The 20000-nt window shown below is 38.4% G+C and overlaps 14 non-coding genes across 14 annotated transcripts in view; all 14 read left to right on the forward strand.

The window, feature by feature from the left end:
- Window positions 1-43, forward strand: part of trnaq-uug (transfer RNA glutamine (anticodon UUG)) — a 72-nt gene extending 29 nt beyond the window's left edge. Inside the window, exon 1 of the tRNA in view lies at window positions 1-43. This exon is cut by the window's left edge and continues 29 nt beyond it. This is a non-coding gene — a tRNA (tRNA-Gln).
- Window positions 44-2103: 2060 nt separating this feature from the next.
- On the forward strand, window positions 2104-2175 carry trnaq-uug (transfer RNA glutamine (anticodon UUG)). Its single transcript has one exon. It is a non-coding gene; the product is annotated as a tRNA-Gln (tRNA).
- A 2063-nt stretch (window positions 2176-4238) lies between these two features.
- Window positions 4239-4310, forward strand: trnaq-uug (transfer RNA glutamine (anticodon UUG)). Its single transcript has one exon. It is a non-coding gene; the product is annotated as a tRNA-Gln (tRNA).
- A 1017-nt stretch (window positions 4311-5327) lies between these two features.
- On the forward strand, window positions 5328-5399 carry trnaq-uug (transfer RNA glutamine (anticodon UUG)). Its single transcript has one exon. It is a non-coding gene; the product is annotated as a tRNA-Gln (tRNA).
- Window positions 5400-6402: 1003 nt separating this feature from the next.
- trnaq-uug (transfer RNA glutamine (anticodon UUG)) lies at window positions 6403-6474 on the forward strand. Its single transcript has one exon. It is a non-coding gene; the product is annotated as a tRNA-Gln (tRNA).
- A 2047-nt stretch (window positions 6475-8521) lies between these two features.
- trnaq-uug (transfer RNA glutamine (anticodon UUG)) lies at window positions 8522-8593 on the forward strand. Its single transcript has one exon. It is a non-coding gene; the product is annotated as a tRNA-Gln (tRNA).
- Window positions 8594-11163: 2570 nt separating this feature from the next.
- trnaq-uug (transfer RNA glutamine (anticodon UUG)) lies at window positions 11164-11235 on the forward strand. Its single transcript has one exon. It is a non-coding gene; the product is annotated as a tRNA-Gln (tRNA).
- Window positions 11236-11903: 668 nt separating this feature from the next.
- On the forward strand, window positions 11904-11975 carry trnaq-uug (transfer RNA glutamine (anticodon UUG)). The gene has a single exon. It is a non-coding gene; the product is annotated as a tRNA-Gln (tRNA).
- Window positions 11976-12779: 804 nt separating this feature from the next.
- Window positions 12780-12851, forward strand: trnaq-uug (transfer RNA glutamine (anticodon UUG)). Its single transcript has one exon. It is a non-coding gene; the product is annotated as a tRNA-Gln (tRNA).
- A 989-nt stretch (window positions 12852-13840) lies between these two features.
- Window positions 13841-13912, forward strand: trnaq-uug (transfer RNA glutamine (anticodon UUG)). The gene has a single exon. It is a non-coding gene; the product is annotated as a tRNA-Gln (tRNA).
- Window positions 13913-15208: 1296 nt separating this feature from the next.
- trnaq-uug (transfer RNA glutamine (anticodon UUG)) lies at window positions 15209-15280 on the forward strand. The gene has a single exon. It is a non-coding gene; the product is annotated as a tRNA-Gln (tRNA).
- A 2362-nt stretch (window positions 15281-17642) lies between these two features.
- Window positions 17643-17714, forward strand: trnaq-uug (transfer RNA glutamine (anticodon UUG)). The gene has a single exon. It is a non-coding gene; the product is annotated as a tRNA-Gln (tRNA).
- An 879-nt stretch (window positions 17715-18593) lies between these two features.
- Window positions 18594-18665, forward strand: trnaq-uug (transfer RNA glutamine (anticodon UUG)). The gene has a single exon. It is a non-coding gene; the product is annotated as a tRNA-Gln (tRNA).
- A 1214-nt stretch (window positions 18666-19879) lies between these two features.
- trnaq-uug (transfer RNA glutamine (anticodon UUG)) lies at window positions 19880-19952 on the forward strand. Its single transcript has one exon. It is a non-coding gene; the product is annotated as a tRNA-Gln (tRNA).
- Window positions 19953-20000: the final 48 nt, after the last annotated feature.

Consider the following 20000-nt stretch of genomic DNA (forward strand, 5'->3'; position numbering starts at 1 on the left):
GACTTTGAATCCAGCGATCTGAGTTCAAGTCTTGGTGGAACCTGCTTAGCTTCTTGTTTCAAGGGAGAGAAGTTGGCTGTTGGAATTCCCATAAAGATGCCTAAACTGTATCCTTCTCTTGCCAATTTCCACAAAGCATGTTCGTTCTCCACACCCAGAGCTGTGCTATCAAATACATTTTTGGTTCCTTGGTGTAATGGTTAGCACTTTGGACTTTGAATCCAGTGATACGAGTTCAAGTCTCAGTGGAACCTGCTTAGCTTCTTGTTTCAAGGGACAGAGGTTGGCTGTTGGAATTCCCATAAAGATGCCTAAAATGTAACCTTCTCTTGCCAATTTCCACAAAGCATGTTCGTTCGCCACACCCAGAGCAGTGCTGTCAAATACATTTTTGTTCCATTGTGTAATGGTTAATAGTCTGGATTTGGAATCCAGTGAAATGTGATCAAACTCAGTTGATTCTTCTTTGCATTTTGCACCAAAGGTTCAGAGGACCTAATAAAAAGTATTTATCAAAAGCAGGTAGCCTCCAAATCTCAACTAATGAATGGATTAATACTCTGCTGCCAAGGACAGAGGACCATCAATAGGGGAATGCAGATCGATACCCTGTATCATAAGTTTGTTTTGTGTTGAAGTTGTTTAGCACCCATGAAGAATGTGACATGGTAACAGTTCCCAAGAAAACTTCAATGCACATTAAATTTGCTTTCAAGAAATAAATAAATTAAGCTGTCTGAGCATTATATGAGAAACAGGAAAAATGAAAAGAAAAAAAAAATATATATATATATATATATATATCTTTTTTTTTTTTTTTGTGAGGATTTATTGGTAAATTTGTATAGTCTTGAAGAGTTTTCTTGCTCAAGACTTTTGAAGCTTTCTCTACATCCCCCTTCACATAGATCAAAGCTATACTTGTAAGAGTAAAAAAGCTGTACATGGGTTTGGCACGCTGCATTGCTCTGATGACCAGGTCCATGAGTACTTAACCATGCACTTATATAAAAAAATTGTGGGCCAAATATTAAAGAGGACGGTTCCATGGTGTAATGGTTAGGACTTTGAATCCAGCGATCCGAATTCAGGTCTCGGTGGAACCTGCTTAGCTTCTTGTTTCAAGGGAGAGAAGTTGGCTGTTGGAATTCCCATAAAGATGCCTAAACTGTATCCTTCTCTTGCCAATTTCCACAAAGCATGTTCGTTCTCCACACCCAGAGCTGTGCTATCAAATGCATTTTTGGTTCCTTGGTGTAATGGTTAGCACTTTGGACTTTGAATCCAGTGATACGAGTTCAAGTCTCAGTGGAACCTGCTTAGCTTCTTGTTTCAAGGGACAGAGGTTGGCTGTTGGAATTCCCATAAAGATGCCTAAAATGTAACCTTCTCTTGCCAATTTCCACAAAGCATGTTCGTTCGCCACACCCAGAGCAGTGCTGTCAAATACATTTTTGTTCCATTGTGTAATGGTTAATAGTCTGGATTTGGAATCCAGTGAAATGTGATCAAACTCAGTTGATTCTTCTTTGCATTTTGCACCAAAGGTTCAGAGGACCTAATAAAAAGTATTTATCAAAAGCAGGTAGCCTCCAAATCTCAACTAATGAATGGATTAATACTCTGCTGCCAAGGACAGAGGACCATCAATAGGGGAATGCAGATCGATACCCTGTATCATAAGTTTGTTTTGTGTTGAAGTTGTTTAGCACCCATGAAGAATGTGACATGGTAACAGTTCCCAAGAAAACTTCAATGCACATTAAATTTGCTTTCAAGAAATAAATAAATTAAGCTGTCTGAGCATTATATGAGAAACAGGAAAAATGAAAAAAAAAATAAATATATATATATATATATATATATATATTTTTTTTTTTTTGTGAGGATTTATTGGTAAATTTGTATAGTCTTGAAGAGTTTTCTTGCTCAAGACTTTTGAAGCTTTCTCTACATCCCCCTTCACATAGATCAGAGCTATACTTGCAAGAGTAAAAAAGCTGTACATGGGTTTGGCACGCTGCATTGCTCTGATGACCAGGTCCATGAGTACTTCACCATGCACTTATATAAAACAATTGTGGGCCAAATATTAAAGAGGATGGTTCCATGGTGTAATGGTTAGCACTTTGGACTTTGAATCCAGCGATCCGAGTTCAAGTCTCGGTGGAACCTGCTTAGCTTCTTGTTTCAAGGGAGAGAGGTTGGCTGTTGGAATTCCCATAAAGATGCCTAAACTGTAACCTTCTCTTGCCAATTTCCACAAAGCATGTTCGTTCTCCACACCCAGAGCTGTGCTATCAAATACATTTTTGGTTCCTTGGTGTAATGGTTAGCACTTTGGACTTTGAATCCAGTGATACGAGTTCAAGTCTCAGTGGAACCTGCTTAGCTTCTTGTTTCAAGGGACAGAGGTTGGCTGTTGGAATTCCCATAAAGATGCCTAAAATGTAACCTTCTCTTGCCAATTTCCACAAAGCATGTTCGTTCGCCACACCCAGAGCAGTGCTGTCAAATACATTTTTGTTCCATTGTGTAATGGTTAATAGTCTGGATTTGGAATCCAGTGAAATGTGATCAAACTCAGTTGATTCTTCTTTGCATTTTGCACCAAAGGTTCAGAGGACCTAATAAAAAGTATTTATCAAAAGCAGGTAGCCTCCAAATCTCAACTAATGAATGGATTAATACTCTGCTGCCAAGGACAGAGGACCATCAATAGGGGAATGCAGATCGATACCCTGTATCATAAGTTTGTTTTGTGTTGAAGTTGTTTAGCACCCATGAAGAATGTGACATGGTAACAGTTCCCAAGAAAACTTCAATGCACATTAAATTTGCTTTCAAGAAATAAATAAATTAAGCTGTCTGAGCATTATATGAGAAACAGGAAAAATGAAAAAAAAATATATATATATATATATATATATATATATATATCTTTTTTTTTTTTTGTTAGGATTTATTGGTAAATTTGTATAGTCTTGAAGACTTTTCTTGCTCAAGACTTTTGAAGCTTTCTCTACATCCCCCTTCACATAGATCAAAGCTATACTTGCAAGAGTAAAAAAGCTGTACATGGGTTTGGCACGCTGCATTGCTCTGATGTCCAGGTCCATGAGTACTTAACCATGCACTTATATAAAAAAATTGTGGGCCAAATATTAAAGAGGACGGTTCCATGGTGTAATGGTTAGCAGTTTGGACTTTGAATCCAGTGATCCGAGTTCAAGTCTCGATGGAACCTGCTTAGCTTCTTGTTTCAAGGGAGAGAAGTTGGCTGTTGGAATTCCCATAAAGATGCCTAAACTTTATCCTTCTCTTGCCAATTTCCACAAAGCATGTTCGTTCTCCACACCCAGAGCTGTGCTATCAAATACATTTTTGTTTCCTTGGTGTAATGGTTAGCACTTTGGACTTTGAATCCAGTGATACGAGTTCAAGTCTCAGTGGAACCTGCTTAGCTTCTTGTTTCAAGGGACAGAGGTTGGCTGTTGGAATTCCCATAAAGATGCCTAAAATGTAACCTTCTCTTGCCGATTTCCACAAAGCATGTTCGTTCGCCACACCCAGAGCAGTGCTGTCAAATACATTTTTGTTCCATTGTATAATGGTTAATAGTCTGGATTTGGAATCCAGTGAAATGTGATCAAACTCAGTTGATTCTTCTTTGCATTTTGCACCAAAGGTTCAGAGGACCTAATAAAAAGTATTTATCAAAAGCAGGTAGCCTCCAAATCTCAACTAATGAATGGATTAATACTCTGCTGCCAAGGACAGAGGACCATCAATAGGGGAATGCAGATCGATACCCTGTATCATAAGTTTGTTTTGTGTTGAAGTTGTTTAGCACCCATGAAGAATGTGACATGGTAACAGTTCCCAAGAAAACTTCAATGCACATTAAATTTGCTTTCAAGAAATAAATAAATTAAGCTGTCTGAGCATTATATGAGAAACAGGAAAATGAAAAAAAAAAATATATATATATATATATATATATATCTTTTTTTTTTTGTGAGGATTTATTGGTAAATTTGTATAGTCTTGAAGACTTTTCTTGCTCAAGACTTTTGAAGCTTTCTCTACATCCCCCTTCACATAGATCAAAGCTATACTTGCAAGAGTAAAAAAGCTGTACATGGGTTTGGCACGCTGCATTGCTCTGATGACCAGGTCCATGAGTACTTAACCATGCACTTATATAAAAAAATTGTGGGCCAAATATTAAAGAGGACGGTTCCATGGTGTAATGGTTAGCACTTTGGACTTTGAATCCAGTGATCCGAGTTCAAGTCTCGATGGAACCTGCTCAGCTTCTTGTTTCAAGGGAGAGAAGTTGGCTGTTGGAATTCCCATAAAGATGCCTAAACTGTATCCTTCTCTTGCCAATTTCCACAAAGCATGTTCGTTCTCCACACCCAGAGCTGTGCTATCAAATACATTTTTGGTTCCTTGGTGTAATGGTTAGCACTTTGGACTTTGAATCCAGTGATACGAGTTCAAGTCTCAGTGGAACCTGCTTAGCTTCTTGTTTCAAGGGACAGAGGTTGGCTGTTGGAATTCCCATAAAGATGCCTAAAATGTAACCTTCTCTTGCCGATTTCCACAAAGCATGTTCGTTCGCCACACCCAGAGCAGTGCTGTCAAATACATTTTTGTTCCATTGTATAATGGTTAATAGTCTGGATTTGGAATCCATTGAAATGTGATCAAACTCAGTTGATTCTTCTTTGCATTTTGCACCAAAGGTTCAGAGGACCTAATAAAAAGTATTTATCAAAAGCAGGTAGCCTCCAAATCTCAACTAATGAATGGATTAATACTCTGCTGCCAAGGACAGAGGACCATCAATAGGGGAATGCAGATCGATACCCTGTATCATAAGTTTGTTTTGTGTTGAAGTTGTTTAGCACCCATGAAGAATGTGACATGGTAACAGTTCCCAAGAAAACTTCAATGCACATTAAATTTGCTTTCAAGAAATAAATAAATTAAGCTGTCTGAGCATTATATGAGAAACAGGAAAATGAAAAAAAATATAAATATATATATATATATATATATATATATATATATATATATATATATATATATTTTTTTTTTTTGTGAGGATTTATTGGTAAATTTGTATAGTCTTGAAGAGTTTTCTTGCTCAAGACTTTTGAAGCTTCTCTACATCCCCTTCACATAGATCAGAGCTATACTTGCAAGAGTAAAAAAGCTGTACATGGGTTTGGCACGCTGCATTGCTCTGATGACCAGGTCCATGAGTACTTAACCATGCACTTATATAAAACAATTGTGGGCCAAACATTAAAGAGGATGGTTCCATGGTGTAATGGTTAGCACTTTGGACTTTGAATCCAGCGATCTGAGTTCAAGTCTTGGTGGAACCTGCTTAGCTTCTTGTTTCAAGGGACAGAGGTTGGCTGTTGGAATTCCCATAAAGATGCCTAAACTGTAACCTTCTCTTGCCAATTTCCACAAAGCATGTTCGTTCTCCACACCCAGAGCTGTGCTATCAAATACATTTTTGGTTCCTTGGTGTAATGGTTAGCACTTTGGACTTTGAATCCAGTGATACGAGTTCAAGTCTCAGTGGAACCTGCTTAGCTTCTTGTTTCAAGGGACAGAGGTTGGCTGTTGGAATTCCCATAAAGATGCCTAAAATGTAACCTTCTCTTGCCAATTTCCACAAAGCATGTTCGTTCGCCACACCCAGAGCAGTGCTGTCAAATACATTTTTGTTCCATTGTGTAATGGTTAATAGTCTGGATTTGGAATCCAGTGAAATGTGATCAAACTCAGTTGATTCTTCTTTGCATTTTGCACCAAAGGTTCAGAGGACCTAATAAAAAGTATTTATCAAAAGCAGGTAGCCTCCAAATCTCAACTAATGAATGGATTAATACTCTGCTGCCAAGGACAGAGGACCATCAGTAGGGGAATGCAGATCGATACCCTGTATCATAAGTTTGTTTTGTGTTGAAGTTGTTTAGCACCCATGAAGAATGTGACATGGTAACAGTTCCCAAGAAAACTTCAATGCACATTAAATTTGCTTTCAAGAAATAAATAAATTAAGCTGTCTGAGCATTATATGAGAAACAGGAAAATGAAAAAAAAAAAAATATATATATATATATATATATATATATATATATATTTTTTTTTTTTTTGTTAGGATTTATTGGTAAATTTGTATAGTCTTGAAGAGTTTTCTTGCTCAAGACTTTTGAAGCTTTCTCTACATCCCCTTCACATAGATCAGAGCTATACTTGCAAGAGTAAAAAAGCTGTACATGGGTTTGGCACGCTGCATTGCTCTGATGACCAGGTCCATGAGTACTTCACCATGCACTTATATAAAACAATTGTGGGCCAAATATTAAAGAGGACGGTTCCATGGTGTAATGGTTAGCACTTTGGACTTTGAATCCAGTGATCTGAGTTCAAGTCTTGGTGGAACCTGCTTAGCTTCTTGTTTCAAGGGACAGAGGTTGGCTGTTGGAATTCCCATAAAGATGCCTAAACTGTAACCTTCTCTTGCCAATTTCCACAAAGCATGTTCGTTCTCCACACCCAGAGCTGTGCTATCAAATACATTTTTGGTTCCTTGGTGTAATGGTTAGCACTTTGGACTTTGAATCCAGTGATACGAGTTCAAGTCTCAGTGGAACCTGCTTAGCTTCTTGTTTCAAGGGACAGAGGTTGGCTGTTGGAATTCCCATAAAGATGCCTAAAATGTAACCTTCTCTTGCCAATTTCCACAAAGCATGTTCGTTCGCCACACCCAGAGCAGTGCTGTCAAATACATTTTTGTTCCATTGTGTAATGGTTAATAGTCTGGATTTGGAATCCAGTGAAATGTGATCAAACTCAGTTGATTCTTCTTTGCATTTTGCACCAAAGGTTCAGAGGACCTAATAAAAAGTATTTATCAAAAGCAGGTAGCCTCCAAATCTCAACTAAGGAATGGATTAATACTCTGCTGCCAAGGACAGAGGACCATCAATAGGGGAATGCAGATCGATACCCTGTATCATAAGTTTGTTTTGTGTTGAAGTTGTTTAGCACCCATGAAGAATGTGACATGGTAACAGTTCCCAAGAAAACTTCAATGCACATTAAATTTGCTTTCAAGAAATAAATAAATTAAGCTGTCTGAGCATTATATGAGAAACAGGAAAAATGAAAAAAAAAAATATATATATATATATATATATATATTTTTTTTTTTTTGTGAGGATTTATTGGTAAATTTGTATAGTCTTGAAGAGTTTTCTTGCTCAAGACTTTTGAAGCTTCTCTACATCCCCTTCACATAGATCAAAGCTATACTTGTAAGAGTAAAAAAGCTGTACATGGGTTTGGCACGCTGCATTGCTCTGATGACCAGGTCCATGAGTACTTAACCATGCACTTATATAAAAAAATTGTGGGCCAAATATTAAAGAGGACGGTTCCATGGTGTAATGGTTAGGACTTTGAATCCAGCGATCCGAATTCAGGTCTCGGTGGAACCTGCTTAGCTTCTTGTTTCAAGGGAGAGAAGTTGGCTGTTGGAATTCCCATAAAGATGCCTAAACTGTATCCTTCTCTTGCCAATGTCCACAAAGCATGTTCGTTCTCCACACCCAGAGCTGTGCTATCAAATGCATTTTTGGTTCCTTGGTGTAATGGTTAGCACTTTGGACTTTGAATCCAGTGATACAAGTTCAAGACTCGGTGGAACCTTCTTAGCTTCTTGTTTCATGGGACAGAGGTTGGCTGTTGGAATTCCCATAAAGATGCCTAAAATGTAACCTTCTCTTGCCAATTTCCATAAAGCATGTTCGTTCGCCACACCCAGAGCAGTGCTGTCAAATACATTTTTGTTCCATTGTGTAATGGTTAATAGTCTGGATTTGGAATCCAGTGAAATGTGATCAAACTCAGTTGATTCTTCTTTGCATTTTGCACCAAAGGTTCAGAGGACCTAATAAAAAGTATTTATCAAAAGCAGGTAGCCTCCAAATCTCAACTAATGAATGGATTAATACTCTGCTGCCAAGGACAGAGGACCATCAATAGGGGAATGCAGATCGATACCCTGTATCATAAGTTTGTTTTGTGTTGAAGTTGTTTAGCACCCATGAAGAATGTGACATGGTAACAGTTCCCAAGAAAACTTCAATGCACATTAAATTTGCTTTCAAGAAGTAAATAAATTAAGCTGTCTGAGCATTATATGAGAAACAGGAAAAATGAAAAAAAATATATATATATATATATATATATATATTTTTTTTTTTTTTGTCAGGATTTATTGGTAAATTTGTATAGTCTTGAAGAGTTTTCTTGCTCAAGACTTTTGAAGCTTTCTCTACATCCCCCTTCACATAGATCAAAGCTATACTTGCAAGAGTAAAAAAGCTGTACATGGGTTTGGCACGCTGCATTTCTCTGATGACCAGGTCCATGAGTACTTCACCATGCACTTATATAAAACAATTGTGGGCCAAATATTAAAGAGGATGGTTCCATGGTGTAATGGTTAGCACTTTGGACTTTGAATCCAGCGATCCGAGTTCAAGTCTCGGTGGAACCTGCTTAGCTTCTTGTTTCAAGGGAGAGAAGTTGGCTGTTGGAATTCCCATAAAGATGCCTAAACTGTATCCTTCTCTTGCCAATGTCCACAAAGCATGTTCGTTCTCCACACCCAGAGCTGTGCTATCAAATGCATTTTTGGTTCCTTGGTGTAATGGTTAGCACTTTGGACTTTGAATCCAGTGATACAAGTTCAAGACTCGGTGGAACCTTCTTAGCTTCTTGTTTCATGGGACAGAGGTTGGCTGTTGGAATTCCCATAAAGATGCCTAAAATGTAACCTTCTCTTGCCAATTTCCACAAAGCGTGTTCATTCTCCACACCCAGAGCTGTGCAGTCAAATACATTTTTGGTTCCTTGGTGTAATGGTTAGCACTTTGGACTTTGAATCCAGTGATACGTGTTCAAGTCTCAGTGGAACCTGCTTAGCTTCTTGTTTCAAGGGACAGAGGTTGGCTGTTGGAATTCCCATAAAGATGCCTAAAATGTAACCTTCTCTTGCCAATTTCCACAAAGCATGTTCGTTCGCCACACCCAGAGCAGTGCTGTCAAATACATTTTTGTTCCATTGTGTAATGGTTAATAGTCTGGATTTGGAATCCAGTGAAATGTGATCAAACTCAGTTGATTCTTCTTTGCATTTTGCACCAAAGGTTCAGAGGACCTAATAAAAAGTATTTATCAAAAGCAGGTAGCCTCCAAATCTCAACTAATGAATGGATTAATACTCTGCTGCCAAGGACAGAGGACCATCAATAGGGGAATGCAGATCGATACCCTGTATCATAAGTTTGTTTTGTGTTGAAGTTGTTTAGCACCCATGAAGAATGTGACATGGTAACAGTTCCCAAGAAAACTTCAATGCACATTAAATTTGCTTTCAAGAAATAAATAAATTAAGCTGTCTGAGCATTATATGAGAAACAGGAAAAATGAAAAAAAAAAATATATATATATATATATATATATATTTTTTTTTTTTTGGTGAGGATTTATTGGTAAATTTGTATAGTCTTGAAGAGTTTTCTTGCTCAAGACTTTTGAAGCTTTCTCTACATCCCCCTTCACATAGATCAGAGCTATACTTGCAAGAGTAAAAAAGCTGTACATGGGTTTGGCACGCTGCATTTCTCTGATGACCAGGTCCATGAGTACTTCACCATGCACTTATATAAAACAATTGTGGGCCAAATATTAAAGAGGACGGTTCCATGGTGTAATGGTTAGCACTTTGGACTTTGAATCCAGCGATTCGCGTTCAAGTCTCGGTGGAACCTGCTTAGCTTCTTGTTTCAAGGGAGAGAAGTTGGCTGTTGGATTTCCCATAAAGATGCCTAAACTGTATCCTTCTCTTGCCAATTTCCACAAAGCATGTTCGTTCTCCACACCCAGAGCTGTGCTATCAAATACATTTTTGGTTCCTTGGTGTAATGGTTAGCACTTTGGACTTTGAATCCAGTGATACGAGTTCAAGTCTCAGTGGAACCTGCTTAGCTTCTTGTTTCAAGGGACAGAGGTTGGCTGTTGGAATTCCCATAAAGATGCCTAAAATGTAACCTTCTCTTGCCAATTTCCACAAAGCATGTTCGTTCTCCACACCCAGAGCTGTGCTATCAAATACATTTTTGGTTCCTTGGTGTAATGGTTAGCACTTTGGACTTTGAATCCAGTGATACGAGTTCAAGTCTCAGTGGAACCTGCTTAGCTTCTTGTTTCAAGGGACAGAGGTTGGCTGTTGGAATTCCCATAAAGATGCCTAAAATGTAACCTTCTCTTGCCAATTTCCACAAAGCGTGTTCGTTCTCCACACCCAGAGCTGTGCAGTCAAATACATTTTTGGTTCCTTGGTGTAATGGTTAGCACTTTGGACTTTGAATCCAGTGATACGAGTTCAAGTCTCAGTGGAACCTGCTTAGCTTCTTGTTTCAAGGGACAGAGGTTGGCTGTTGGAATTCCCATAAAGATGCCTAAAATGTAACCTTTTCTTGCCAATTTCCATAAAGCATGTTCGTTCAGCCACACCCAGAGCAGTGCTGTCAAATACATTTTTGTTCCATTGTGTAATGGTTAATAGTCTGGATTTGGAATCCAGTGAAATGTGATCAAACTCAGTTGATTCTTCTTTGCATTTTGCACCAAAGGTTCAGAGGACCTAATAAAAGTATTTATCAAAAGCAGGTAGCCTCCAAATCTCAACTAATGAATGGATTAATACTCTGCTGCCAAGGACAGAGGACCATCAATAGGGAATGCAGATCGATACCCTGTATCATAAGTTTGTTTTGTGTTGAAGTTGTTTAGCACCCATGAAGAATGTATATATATATATTTTTTTTATTTTTTTATTTTTTTTGTCAGGATTTATTGGTAAATTTGTATAGTCTTGAAGAGTTTTCTTGCTCAAGACTTTTGAAGCTTTCTACATCCCCTTCACATAGATCAAAGCTATACTTGCAAGAGTAAAAAGGCTGTACATGGGTTTGGCACGCTGCATTGCTCTGATGACCAGGTCCATGAGTACTTAACCATGCACTTATATAAAAAAATTGTGGGCCAAATATTAAAGAGGATGGTTCCATGGTGTATTGGTTAGCACTTTGGACTTTGAATCCAGAGATCTGAGTTCAAGTCTCGGTGGAACCTGCTTAGCTTCTTGTTTCAAGGGAGAGAAGTTGGCTGTTGGAATTCCCATAAAGCTGCCTAAAATGTAACCTTCTCTTGCCAATTTCCACAAAGCATGTTCGTTCGCCACACCCAGAGCAGTGCTGTCAAATACTTTTTTGTTCCATTGTGTAATGGTTAATAGTCTGGATTTGGAATCCAGTGAAATGTGATCAAACTCAGTTGATTCTTCTTTGCATTTTGCACCAAAGGTTCAGAGGACCTAATAAAAAGTATTTATCAAAAGCAGGTAGCCTCCAAATCTCAACTAATGAATGGATTAATACTCTGCTGCCAAGGACAGAGGACCATCAATAGGGGAATGCAGATCGATACCCTGTATCATAAGTTTGTTTTGTGTTGAAGTTGTTTAGCACCCATGAAGAATGTATATATATATATATTTTTTTATTTTTTTTATTTTTTTTTGTCAGGATTTATTGGTAAATTTGTATAGTCTTGAAGAGTTTTCTTGCTCAAGACTTTTGAAGCTTTCTCTACATCCCCCTTCACATAGATCAAAGCTATACTTGCAAGAGTAAAAAAGCTGTACATGGGTTTGGCACGCTGCATTGCTCTGATGACCAGGTCCATGAGTACTTAACCATGCACTTATATAAAAAAATTATGGGCCAACTATTAAAGAGGACGGTTCCATGGTGTAATGGTTAGCACTTTGGACTTTGAATCCAGCGATCTGAGTTCAAGTCTCGGTGGAACCTTCTTAGCTTCTTGTTTCAAGGGAGAGAAGTTGGCTGTTGGAATTCCCATAAAGATGCCTAAACTGTATCCTCCTCTTGCCAATTTCCACAAAGCATGTTCGTTCTCCACACCCAGAGCTGTGCTATCAAATACATTTTTGGTTCCTTGGTGTAATGGTTAGCACTTTGGACTTTGAATCCAGTGATACGAGTTCAAGTCTCAGGGGAACCTGCTTAGCTTCTTGTTTCAAGGGACAGAGGACCTAATAAAAAGTATTTATCAAAAGCAGGTAGCCTCCAAATCTCAACTAATGAATGGATTAATACTCTGCTGCCAAGGACAGAGGACCATCAATAGGGGAATGCAGATCGATACCCTGTATCATAAGTTTGTTTTGTGTTGAAGTTGTTTAGCACCCATGAAGAATGTGACATGGTAACAGTTCCCAAGAAAACTTCAATGCACATTAAATTTGCTTTCAAGAAATAAATAAATTAAGCTGTCTGAGCATTATATGAGAAACAGGAAAAATGAAAAACAAATATATATATATATATATATATATATATATATATATATATATATATTTTTTTTTTTTTTTTTTTTGTGAGGATTTATTGGTAAATTTGTATAGTCTTGAAGAGTTTTCTTGCTCAAGACTTTTGAAGCTTTCTACATCCCCTTCACATAGATCAAAGCTATACTTGTAAGAGTAAAAAAGCTGTACATGGGTTTGGCATGCTGCATTGCTCTGATGACCAGGTCCATGAGTACTTAACCATGCACTTATATAAAAAAATTGTGGGCCAAATATTAAAGAGGACGGTTCCATGGTGTAATGGTTAGCACTTTGGACTTTGAATCCAGCGATCCGAGTTCAAGTCTCGGTGGAACCTGCTTAGCTTCTTGTTTCAAGGGAGAGAAGTTGGCTGTTGGAATTCCCATAAAGATGCCTAAACTGTATCCTTCTCTTGCCAATTTCCACAAAGCATGTTCGTTCTCCACACCCAGAGCTGTGCAGTCAAATACATTTTTGGTTCCTTGGTGTAATGGTTAGCACTTTGGACTTTGAATCCAGTGATACGAGTTCAAGTCTCAGTGGAACCTGCTTAGCTTCTTGTTTCAAGGGACAGAGGTTGGCTGTTGGAATTCCCATAAAGATGCCTAAAATGTAACCTTTTCTTGCCAATTTCCATAAAGCATGTTCGTTCGCCACACCCAGAGCAGTGCTGTCAAATACATTTTTGTTCCATTGTGTAATGGTTAATAGTCTGGATTTGGAATCCAGTGAAATGTGATCAAACTCAGTTGATTCTTCTTTGCATTTTGCACCAAAGGTTCAGAGGACCTAATAAAAAGTATTTATCAAAAGCAGGTAGCCTCCAAATCTCAACTAATGAATGGATTAATACTCTGCTGCCAAGGACAGAGGACCATCAATAGGGGAATGCAGATCGATACCCTGTATCATAAGTTTGTTTTGTGTTGAAGTTGTTTAGCACCCATGAAGAATGTGACATGGTAACAGTTCCCAAGAAAACTTCAATGCACATTAAATTTGCTTTCAAGAAGTAAATAAATTAAGCTGTCTGAGCATTATATGAGAAACAGAAAAATGAAAAAAAAAATATATATATATATATATATATATATTTTTTTTTTTTTTTGTGAGGATTTATTGGTAAATTTGTATAGTCTTGAAGAGTTTTCTTGCTCAAGACTTTTGAAGCTTTCTACATCCCCTTCACATAGATCAAAGCTATACTTGCAAGAGTAAAAAAGCTGTACATGGGTTTGGCACGCTGCATTGCTCTGATGACCAGGTCCATGAGTACTTAACCATGCACTTATATAAAAAAATTGTGGGCCAAATATTAAAGAGGACGGTTCCATGGTGTAATGGTTAGCACTTTGGACTTTGAATCCAGCGATCCGAGTTCAAGTCTCGGTGGAACCTGCTTAGCTTCTTGTTTCAAGGGAGAGAAGTTGGCTGTTGGATTTCCCATAAAGATGCCTAAACTGTATCCTTCTCTTGCCAATTTCCACAAAGCATGTTCGTTCTCCACACCCAGAGCTGTGCTATCAAATACATTTTTGGTTCCTTGGTGTAATGGTTAGCACTTTGGACTTTGAATCCAGTGATACGAGTTCAAGTCTCAGTGGAACCTGCTTAGCTTCTTGTTTCAAGGGACAGAGGTTGGCTGTTGGAATTCCCATAAAGATGCCTAAAATGTAACCTTCTCTTGCCAATTTCCACAAAGCATGTTCGTTCTCCACACCCAGAGCTGTGCTATCAAATACATTTTTGGTTCCTTGGTGTAATGGTTAGCACTTTGGACTTTGAATCCAGTGATACGAGTTCAAGTCTCAGTGGAACCTGCTTAGCTTCTTGTTTCAAGGGACAGAGGTTGGCTGTTGGAATTCCCATAAAGATGCCTAAAATGTAACCTTCTCTTGCCAATTTCCACAAAGCGTGTTCGTTCTCCACACCCAGAGCTGTGCAGTCAAATACATTTTTGGTTCCTTGGTGTAATGGTTAGCACTTTGGACTTTGAATCCAGTGATACGAGTTCAAGTCTCAGTGGAACCTGCTTAGCTTCTTGTTTCAAGGGACAGAGGTTGGCTGTTGGAATTCCCATAAAGATGCCTAAAATGTAACCTTTTCTTGCCAATTTCCATAAAGCATGTTCGTTCAGCCACACCCAGAGCAGTGCTGTCAAATACATTTTTGTTCCATTGTGTAATGGTTAATAGTCTGGATTTGGAATCCAGTGAAATGTGATCAAACTCAGTTGATTCTTCTTTGCATTTTGCACCAAAGGTTCAGAGGACCTAATAAAAAGTATTTATCAAAAGCAGGTAGCCTCCAAATCTCAACTAATGAATGGATTAATACTCTGCTGCCAAGGACAGAGGACCATCAATAGGGGAATGCAGATCGATACCCTGTATCATAAGTTTGTTTTGTGTTGAAGTTGTTTAGCACCCATGAAGAATGTATATATATATATTTTTTTTATTTTTTTTTTTTTTTTGTCAGGATTTATTGGTAAATTTGTATAGTCTTGAAGAGTTTTCTTGCTCAAGACTTTTGAAGCTTCTCTACATCCCCTTCACATAGATCAAAGCTATACTTGCAAGAGTAAAAAAGCTGTACATGGGTTTGGCATGCTGCATTGCTCTGATGACCAGGTCCATGAGTACTTAACCATGCACTTATATAAAAAATTGTGGGCCAAATATTAAAGAGGACGGTTCCATGGTGTAATGGTTAGCACTTTGGACTTTGAATCCAGCGATCCGAGTTCAAGTCTCGGTGGAACCTGCTTAGCTTCTTGTTTCAAGGGAGAGAAGTTGGCTGTTGGAATTCCCATAAAGATGCCTAAACTGTATCCTTCTCTTGCCAATTTCCACAAAGCATGTTCGTTCTCCACACCCAGAGCTGTGCTAGTCAAATACATTTTTGGTTCCTTGGTGTAATGGTTAGCACTTTGGACTTTGAATCCAGTGATACGAGTTCAAGTCTCAGTGGAACCTGCTTAGCTTCTTGTTTCAAGGGACAGAGGTTGGCTGTTGGAATTCCCATAAAGATGCCTAAAATGTAACCTTCTCTTGCCAATTTCCACAAAGCATGTTCGTTCGCCACACCCAGAGCAGTGCTGTCAAATACATTTTTGTTCCATTGTGTAATGGTTAATAGTCTGGATTTGGAATCCAGTGAAATGTGATCAAACTCAGTTGATTCTTCTTTGCATTTTGCACCAAAGGTTCAGAGGACCTAATAAAAAGTATTTATCAAAAGCAGGTAGCCTCCAAATCTCAACTAATGAATGGATTAATACTCTGCTGCCAAGGACAGAGGACCATCAATAGGGGAATGCAGATCGATACCCTGTATCATAAGTTTGTTTTGTGTTGAAGTTGTTTAGCACCCATGAAGAATGTGACATGGTAACAGTTCCCAAGAAAACTTCAATGCACATTAAATTTGCTTTCAAGAAATAAATAAATTAAGCTGTCTGAGCATTATATGAGAAACAGGAAAAATGAAAAAAAAAAAATATATATATATATATATATTTTTTTTTTTTTTTTTGGTGAGGATTTATTGGTAAATTTGTATAGTCTTGAAGAGTTTTCTTGCTCAAGACTTTTGAAGCTTTCTCTACATCCCCCTTCACATAGATCAAAGCTATACTTGCAAGAGTAAAAAAGCTGTACATGGGTTTGGCACGCTGCATTGCTCTGATGACCAGGTCCATGAGTACTTAACCATGCACTTATATAAAAAAATTGTGGGCCAAATACTAAAGAGGACGGTTCCATGGTGTAATGGTTAGCACTTTGGACTTTGAATCCAGCGATTCGCGTTCAAGTCTCGGTGGAACCTGCTTAGCTTCTTGTTTCAAGGGAGAGAAGTTGGCTGTTGGATTTCCCATAAAGATGCCTAAACTGTATCCTTCTCTTGCCAATTTCCACAAAGCATGTTCGTTCTCCACACCCAGAGCTGTGCTATCAAATACATTTTTGGTTCCTTGGTGTAATGGTTAGCACTTTGGACTTTGAATCCAGTGATACGAGTTCAAGTCTCAGTGGAACCTGCTTAGCTTCTTGTTTCAAGGGACAGAGGTTGGCTGTTGGAATTCCCATAAAGATGCCTAAAATGTAACCTTCTCTTGCCAATTTCCACAAAGCATGTTCGTTCTCCACACCCAGAGCTGTGCTATCAAATACATTTTTGGTTCCTTGGTGTAATGGTTAGCACTTTGGACTTTGAATCCAGTGATACGAGTTCAAGTCTCAGTGGAACCTGCTTAGCTTCTTGTTTCAAGGGACAGAGGTTGGCTGTTGGAATTCCCATAAAGATGCCTAAAATGTAACCTTCTCTTGCCAATTTCCACAAAGCGTGTTCGTTCTCCACACCCAGAGCTGTGCAGTCAAATACATTTTTGGTTCCTTGGTGTAATGGTTAGCACTTTGGACTTTGAATCCAGTGATACGAGTTCAAGTCTCAGTGGAACCTGCTTAGCTTCTTGTTTCAAGGGACAGAGGTTGGCTGTTGGAATTCCCATAAAGATGCCTAAAATGTAACCTTTTCTTGCCAATTTCCATAAAGCATGTTCGTTCAGCCACACCCAGAGCAGTGCTGTCAAATACATTTTTGTTCCATTGTGTAATGGTTAATAGTCTGGATTTGGAATCCAGTGAAATGTGATCAAACTCAGTTGATTCTTCTTTGCATTTTGCACCAAAGGTTCAGAGGACCTAATAAAAAGTATTTATCAAAAGCAGGTAGCCTCCAAATCTCAACTAATGAATGGATTAATACTCTGCTGCCAAGGACAGAGGACCATCAATAGGGAATGCAGATCGATACCCTGTATCATAAGTTTGTTTTGTGTTGAAGTTGTTTAGCACCCATGAAGAATGTATATATATATATTTTTTTTTTTTTTTTTTTTTTTTGTCAGGATTTATTGGTAAATTTGTATAGTCTTTAAGAGTTTTCTTGCTCAAGACTTTTGAAGCTTTCTCTACATCCCCCTTCACATAGATCAAAGCTATACTTGCAAGAGTAAAAAAGCTGTACATGGGTTTGGCATGCTGCATTGCTCTGATGACCAGGTCCATGAGTACTTAACCATGCACTTATATAAAAAAGTTGTGGGCCAAATATTAAAGAGGACGGTTCCATGGTGTAATGGTTAGCACTTTGGACTTTGAATCCAGCGATCCGAGTTCAAGTCTCGGTGGAACCTGCTTAGCTTCTTGTTTCAAGGGAGAGAAGTTGGCTGTTGGAATTCCCATAAAGATGCCTAAACTGTGTCCTTCTCTTGCCAATTTCCACAAAGCATGTTCGTTCTCCACACCCAGAGCTGTGCTATCAAATACATTTTTGGTTCCTTGGTGTAATGGTTAGCACTTTGGACTTTGAATCCAGTGATACGAGTTCAAGTCTCAGTGGAACCTGCTTAGCTTCTTGTTTCAAGGGACAGAGGTTGGCTGTTGGAATTCCCATAAAGATGCCTAAAATGTAACCTTCTCTTGCCAATTTCCACAAAGCATGTTCGTTCGCCACACCCAGAGCAGTGCTGTCAAATACATTTTTGTTCCATTGTGTAATGGTTAATAGTCTGGATTTGGAATCCAGTGAAATGTGATCAAACTCAGTTGATTCTTCTTTGCATTTTGCACCAAAGGTTCAGAGGACCTAATAAAAAGTATTTATCAAAAGCAGGTAGCCTCCAAATCTCAACTAATGAATGGATTAATACTCTGCTGCCAAGGACAGAGGACCATCAATAGGGGAATGCAGATCGATACCCTGTATCATAAGTTTGTTTTGTGTTGAAGTTGTTTAGCACCCATGAAGAATGTATATATATATATATTTTTTTTTATTTTTTTTTTTTTTTTGTCAGGATTTATTGGTAAATTTGTATAGTCTTGAAGAGTTTTCTTGCTCAAGACTTTTGAAGCTTTCTCTACATCCCCCTTCACATAGATCAAAGCTATACTTGCAAGAGTAAAAAAGCTGTACATGGGTTTGGCACGCTGCATTGCTCTGATGACCAGGTCCATGAGTACTTAACCATGCACTTATATAAAAAAATTGTGGGCCAAATATTAAAGAGGACGGTTCCATGGTGTAATGGTTAGCACTTTGGACTTTGAATCCAGCGATCCGAGTTCAAGTCTCGGTGGAACCTGCTTAGCTTCTTGTTTCAAGGGAGAGAAGTTGGCTGTTGGAATTCCCATAAAGATGCCTAAACTGTATCCTTCTCTTGCCAATTTCCACAAAGCATGTTCGTTCTCCACACCCAGAGCTGTGCTATCAAATACATTTTTGGTTCCTTGGTGTAATGGTTAGCACTTTGGACTTTGAATCCAGTGATACGAGTTCAAGTCTCAGTGGAACCTGCTTAGCTTCTTGTTTCAAGGGACAGAGGTTGGCTGTTGGAATTCCCATAAAGATGCCTAAAATGTAACCTTCTCTTGCCAATTTCCACAAAGCGTGTTCGTTCTCCACACCCAGAGCTGTGCAGTCAAATACATTTTTGGTTCCTTGGTGTAATGGTTAGCACTTTGGACTTTGAATCCAGTGATACGAGTTCAAGTCTCAGTGGAACCTGCTTAGCTTCTTGTTTCAAGGGACAGAGGTTGGCTGTTGGAATTCCCATAAAGATGCCTAAAATGTAACCTTCTCTTGCCAATTTCCACAAAGCATGTTCGTTCGCCACACCCAGAGCAGTGCTGTCAAATACATTTTTGTTCCATTGTGTAATGGTTAATAGTCTGGATTTGGAATCCAGTGAAATGTGATCAAACTCAGTTGATTCTTCTTTGCATTTTGCACCAAAGGTTCAGAGGACCTAATAAAAAGTATTTATCAAAAGCAGGTAGCCTCCAAATCTCAACTAATGAATGGATTAATACTCTGCTGCCAAGGACAGAGGACCATCAATAGGGGAATGCAGATCGATACCCTGTATCATAAGTTTGTTTTGTGTTGAAGTTGTTTAGCACCCATGAAGAATGTGACATGGTAACAGTTCCCAAGAAAACTTCAATGCACATTAAATTTGCTTTCAAGAAATAAATAAATTAAGCTGTCTGAGCATTATATGAGAAACAGGAAAATGAAAAAAAAAAAAAATATATATATATATATATATATATATATATATATTTTTTTTTTTTTTGGTGAGGATTTATTGGTAAATTTGTATAGTCTTGAAGAGTTTTCTTGCTCAAGACTTTTGAAGCTTTCTCTACATCCCCTTCACATAGATCAAAGCTATACTTGCAAGAGTAAAAAAGCTGTACATGGGTTTGGCACGCTGCATTGCTCTGATGACCAGGTCCATGAGTACTTAACCATGCACTTATATAAAAAAATTGTGGGCCAAATATTAAAGAGGACGGTTCCATGGTGTAATGGTTAGCACTTTGGACTTTGAATCCAGCTGATCCGAGTTCAAGTCTCGGTGGAACCTGCTTAGCTTCTTGTTTCAAGGGAGAGAAGTTGGCTGTTGGAATTCCCA

Source organism: Xyrauchen texanus, chromosome 28 (genome assembly GCF_025860055.1).
Source record: "Xyrauchen texanus isolate HMW12.3.18 chromosome 28, RBS_HiC_50CHRs, whole genome shotgun sequence".
NCBI classification, from domain to species: Eukaryota; Metazoa; Chordata; class Actinopteri; order Cypriniformes; family Catostomidae; genus Xyrauchen; species Xyrauchen texanus.